Below are 6,745 nucleotides of genomic sequence, written 5' to 3'. Positions count from 1 at the left end.
CAAGACATATAATATGCGGAAAAACACAAACACATAAAACCAGAGAGACATAGATATACATGGTTCACCCAGTTTGTGCTACATGCACACCGAACAGCCAGTCCTTCCTTTCTATTATCGAGCAAAATGAAGAGATACAACCTACAGCAGATCTGCTATAATATCCTCTGTTTTCTCTCATAGTCTCACCTATATATTTCTCGCTCTGAGAATACACATATACTCGATGGCCTCAATACAATACCCTCATACAAAGATAGGGGTTGCCTTCTAGGCCAAAAAACCCTAAACTAAACATAAATTCTACCTTCAGATCATCTGCCTAGTGAACAACCCAGATTGACTAGAAATTACTATACTTTTATAAGGCAATTTTACATCTATTTTTAGCTTCGGGGGCAACGCCCGCTAGTCCCCAGACCCCCTAGCCGGGGGGAATGCCACCCCCCGAACCCCCACAGGGGGGAATTCCCCCCCGCATGGAGGGGTGTACAATCTTCCTGGGGTATATATCCAGCTAAAACAAAGACCTCTAAATTAGGATGATAATCATGCTCCACACCCAACAATCTCCCACTTGGAGAATGATTGTAGCAACTTGATTGCTGATTCATTTACTAGACAATTACTCCTCTTTGGACCTAGCTATTTCTCATCTTCATCATCATCCTTGAAAACCAATTGAAATTGAGCATATTCTCAGTTTCTCCCTGGTTACAACTTTTGTTAGCATATCTGCAGGATTCTAGCTAGTGTGTATCTTTTCCAGCTTCAACTCTCCATCTTCCAACACTAATCATATGAAATGGTACTTGAGTTGTATGTGTTTAGTCCTAGAATGAAATGCTGATTTCTTTGCAAGATGAATGGCACTTTGGCTATCACTGTATAACGTGCCCATATCATGCTTCTTACCCATTTCATCCATAAACCTTTGTAACCAAATCATTCCTTTACTAGCCTTTATAGCAGCAACATACTCCACTTCTGTTGTTGAAAGTGAAACAACACTTTGGATTTTTGAAACCCAAATGACAGTTGTTCCACCTATAGTAAATACATATCCTATAGTGCTCCTCCTATTATCTCTGTCACCTGCCATATTTGCATCAACATATCCCTGTAGAGAAATGTTTGAACCACCAAATCATAATGTTTGATTTGTGGTACCTCTCAAATATCTGAGAATCCATTTCACTGCCATCCAATGTTCTTTTCCTAGATTGTTCATGTACCTTCTTACAACTCCCACTGCATGTGCAATATCAGGCCTTGTGCAGAACATTGCATACATTAAGCTTCCAACTGTTGATGCATATGGAACTTTAGACATATAATCCATGTCTTCTTGGGTCTTTGGGCACATATCCTTACTAAGTTTGAAATGGCTAGTAAAAGGTGTACTAACTGGTTTTGCATTGTGCATATTAAATATTTTCAACACCTTTTGTATGTACTCATTCTGAGACAATGTTAATTTGCGATTTTTCCTGTTTCTAGTTATTCTCATACCAAGGATTTGTTTTGCAGCTCCCAAATCCTTCATTGCAAATGAATTTGCCAATTTTCTTTTGAGCACATTTATTTCCTACATGTTAGACCCTGCAACAAGCATGTCATCTACATACAATAACAATATAATATAGCTGCCATCATTTTTCTTTTTCAGATAAACACAATGATTAGAGTGACATATAGTATAACCTTGTTCAGACATAAACTTGTCAAAATTTAGATACCACTGCCTTGGAGCCTGTTTTAAGCCATACAAGCTCTTCTTCAACCTGCACACTAGTTTCTCCTTCCCTTTTACCTCATATCCTTGTGGCTGCTGCATATATATCTCTTCCTCCAAATCCCCATGGAGAAAGGTTGTCTTTACATCTAACTTCTCAAGATGATAATCTTCAACTACTACTAGACTTAAAATAGTTTTGATTGAAGCCATTTTAACAACAGGAGAAAATATTTCATCAAAATCAATACATTTCTTCTGTGCAAACCCCTTCACCACAAGTCTAGCTTTGTACCTCTGTTTTCCTCCATCTTCTTCCTTCAACCTGTAAACCCATTTATTCTGCAATGTAGTTTTACCTGTAGCCAACCTTACTAAGTGCCAATTCTAGTTATGAATTAAGGAGTCCATCTCTTCTTCCATGGCTAGCTCCCACTTCTTCCGGATTTCAACCTGAATTGCTTCTTCATAACATTCAGGTTCACCAGAATCAGTCAACAATAAATAATATAATGAAGGAGAGTATCGTTCAAGGGGTATACTTATCTTGGTAGATCTTCTAACACCACTTTCAGGTGTTTGGGGTGCCTGTTGCTGTTGTGGTGGTTGCTATTGTTGTGGTTGTTGATTATTATTATTTTCAGGCACCTTTACTTTTTCAGTGATCCCATCAAGAACTGTGTATTCCTTGTTTTCTTTTTCCTATTTCTTTTCCTACAACTAATTCTTATACAAGACCTTTTCATTGAATATTACATCTCTGGTCCTAATGATTTTGTGATTTTCATAATCATATAAGCAATAACCAAAATCATTAACACCATATCCAATAAAGGTACATTTCTTTGATTTTGCCTCAAGCTTTGTTCTATTTTCTTTATTAATATGGAAAAAGGCCTCACAACCAAAAGGCTTTAAAAAGGAGTAGTTTACCATTTTACCTATCCATGCTTCCTCTGGAATACCACCATCCAAGGAACTTGAAGGCCCTCTGTTTATTAGATAAACAGCAGTATCTACATCATCTGCCCAAAATTGTAAAGGAAATCCTGCATGCAATCTCATGCACCTTGCACACTCCATGATTTTTCTGTTCATCCTTTCTGACACACCATTTTCTTATGGTGTTCTTGAAATTGTCTTCTCTCTACAAATTCCATGCTCTGAACAATACCTATCAAACTCTTTGCTGCAATATTCACCTCCATTGTCTTATCTGAGGCACTTCAATTCCTGCCTCAATCTCAACCAAAGCTTTCCATTTCTTGAAAGTATCAAATGCATTAGATTTATTCTGAATACAATAGATCCCAGTTTTTCTAGTTGCATCATCAATAAAAGTAACATAATAACGAGAGCCACTGAGATATGATACCTAAGTAGGTCCCCATACGTCTGTATGCACAAGATCTAATTTTTCGCTCTTCTTTTTTTTCCCAACTTTGAGAAATCTGACTCACTTTTGTTTTCCATAAATGCAATTCTCACAGAAGTCCAAATCAACATTCTTCAAACCTGTCAACAAATTCCTTGAGTGAAGAATCTTCATCCCCTTCTCACTCATGTGTCCGAGCCTATGATGCCATAATGTTGCATCTGCTCCTTTGGAAGTTAAAGCATTAATAGAGTTAGAAATACCATTTCATAAATACAATGTACCAACCTTTTCACCTTTTGCTATTACCAGGGCTCCTTTGGTGACCTTCCAAGGTTTATCTATGAAAGTTGTCACACAACCTTCACCGCCTAACTGCCTTGTTGAAATCAGATTTTTCTTCAGATATGGAACATGCCTTACCTCCTTTAGTAACCATTGGTTTCCATTTTGTTGTTTTACAAGAACCTTACCCATTCCAACAATTTTACAGGGTTTATCATCACCCAAACGGACTTGTCCAAAATCTCCTTGAACATAGTCATGACAATATTTCTTATTAGGTGTGGCATGGAATGAGGCCCCTGAATCTACCACCCAGGAAACAGTAATATTTTCGAAAGAAAGAATCAAAGCATCTTGTAACACCTCACCTGTCACATTTGCTTCATGATTGTTTTCTTGTTGTGCATCTCCTTCTTTTCCCTTCCAAGATCTATAGCATTTCTTTAGGTGTCCTTTCTTTCCGCATTTCCAGCACTGTATCCCCGATCTAGACTTGGATATGCCTTTCCTTGATTTACTGCGATATCCTGAGCTCTTTCCTCTTTCCATTCTTCTTCCCCTAGACTCTGCACTCAAAGCATTACTCGATGTCTCACCGAAGCTTTTCCAACACATTTCCTCACTAATGATAGCACTGACAACATCATCAAACTTTAAAGTATTAAATCCAGAAATAGAGTTACTAATGGCCATTACTAAACCATTCCAACTTTCTGGCAATGAGCACAAGAATAACAGAGCTCTAACTTCATCATCAAAGTTTACCCCTAGATAACTTAACTAACTTGTAACTGTATTAAAATCATTTAAATGGTCTGCAACAGATCCACCTTCTGACATCTTCATATTAAATAACTGTTTCATAAGAAATACCTTGTTTGAGGCTGAGGGTTTTTCATATAGTTTCGCCAACGCCTGAATCAAACCCTCTGTCGTTGTTTCCTTTGAAATTTTGAAGGCAACCGATGCTGCAAGGCACAACCGTACTATTCTGAGTGCCTTTTTATCATGAATGTTCCATTCTTCATCTATCATAGCCGTCAGCTTCTTTGTTTTTATGCTCAATGGTAGGTACAAATCTTTCTGATACAGATAATCTTCCAACTGCATCTTCCACAGTGGGAAGTTTTGGCCTTAAATTTCTCAACCCTAAACTTACCGTATTTGGCCATTTCTCCCACTCGAACGAGAAACCCTTCTTTCCTGCGAGTTTATCAGCCAAATAGACCTTTGGCTTTGATACCAGTTGTTAGAAAAAATATTAGATATAACAGAGAAATTCAAGACATATAATATGCGGAAAAACACAAACACATAAAACCAGAGAGACACAGATATACGTGGTTCACCCAGTTTGGGCTACGTCCACCCCTAACAGCCAGTCCTTCCTTTCTATTATCCAACAAAATGAAGAGGTACAACCTACAGTAGATCCGTTGTAACATCCTCTATTTTCTCTCACGGTCTCACCTATATATTTCTCGCTTTGAGAATACACATATATTCCACAGCCTCAATACAATACCCTCATACAAAGAGAGGGGTTGCCTTCTAAGGCAAAAAACCCTAAACTAAACATAAATTCTACCGTCAGATCATCCACCTAGTGAATAGCCCAGATTGACTAGAAATTACAATACTTTTACAAGGCAATTTTACATCTATTTTTAGCTTCAAGGGCACTACTCCCGAAACCCCTACCACGGGACCACTAGCCCCCAGACCCCCCAGCCAGGGGGGATGCCCCCCCGAACCCCCATAGGGGGAAAAAGTACCCCCCGCATGGAGGGGTGTACAATCTTCCTGGGGTATACATCCAGCTGAAACAAAGACCTCTAAATTAGGATGATAATCATGCTCTGCACCTAACAGAGATGATCCAATGTATCATGTATGCACATGGGAACACGGCATAACTGCATGCAATCTGTTACAAGACGGACTTGTGAATGTTCACATAGACTTGGCGGTCTTCGATATCTTCCCCAAATGTGCCTAAGAATGCATCATTGATCTCTTTCCATTTCAGCTTGATTTCTTTTTCTACAATCATCTTGGTGTCTTCATAAATCAGCAAACTTGTAGACACTCGCTCAATTGTTGGTCCAATTGCGCTTCCGTCGGTGTCCTTTGATCCTGCTCTCTTGGAGGCCATTGATCCTAAACTGCTGAAAGATGGATGAACACCTATTGTATCTAGAGACATGGCGACATGCATGCCAAGAAATATGTTAGTTAAAACCAAAGCAAACTTGAGGGATGGCATGCTACATTCCTAGGGGTTGACTGGCAAGGATTGCACAATTTTCACTAGGAGACCGAGAGACTTACTGTCAGAACTATGAAAAAGGTAGTCCAGACTATTGGGAGGTTAGTTGATAGATGGAATTACGCGATACGCAATCCAAACTGGCCTTTTGGGTGCTAGGATTGAGAAATACACAATTTCAGCTAGCAAGTGTTGTAGGCCCAGGGATTGCATTGCGCAATTTTTTGGGCCAGCAATCACTGCCTCTCAGAATTGTGCAAGGCAAGACTGGAGGGCAATCACTAGCTAGAATTGCACATTTTTTAGGAGGAAGGCAGAGCCTTCCCTCTCAGAATTGTGCAATGTTGTCTTGGTGAGGCAGAGTCTAGGCCAAGGTTTCCCAAACCCACCGATGGGCAACTAAAAGCAAATGAAGATGTGAATGCATGGTGATACTGAGTGTAAGTAGAGGTGAATGATCATGCATGCAAATAGTGAATTCAAGATTCAGAAAATAGAACAACATGCATGTGTATGAGATGAGTCGCTGAATCGGTGACTGTTCATGCAAAACAGTGTCATGCATGCGATAGTAGTGAGATGCGAACAAAAATTGAAATGGTGATTTACAAGATAATATGCATGCAAACAACTGCAAGTGTTCACAAAAATCAAGCAGACAACACTCACACAAGACAAAACACAAAAAGCGATAGAAATGTTACAAAAGACAAGTTAAGCGGACTTACTCGAAAATAGCTAAGTTGGACGTGCCGAAGACTCCTAGATGTGTTATGGGATGTCAGAGCTCCAAGATCAATGTGACGAATGAGCTTTGAAGCATCAAATAAATAATTTTGAGGCTCATGACGTGCATGCCACAAATATAGGAAAAAGCAACACTTGGAGGAAAGTTTCTAAAACAATCTTTGCATGTAACCTCCAACTGATAAAAATAGCTCCCTAAAATATAGGGATGTTTTTTGCATGTTGCTTTTTGCAATTTAGAGAAAAAGAATCTGATGCATGCAAGATAAGTTTTCTCAGTATCGGGTGGAAGCAATCAACTTGAGGGCACATGCAACAGCTTGCTTCACTAAGG

The sequence above is a fragment of the Pinus tabuliformis genome, chromosome 8 (assembly GCF_031772625.1).
Source record: "Pinus tabuliformis cultivar Carrire ecotype Pingquan chromosome 8, CPIR1, whole genome shotgun sequence".
Classification (NCBI taxonomy): domain Eukaryota; kingdom Viridiplantae; phylum Streptophyta; class Pinopsida; order Pinales; family Pinaceae; genus Pinus; species Pinus tabuliformis.
Note: the sequence above shows the minus strand (reverse complement) of the source record.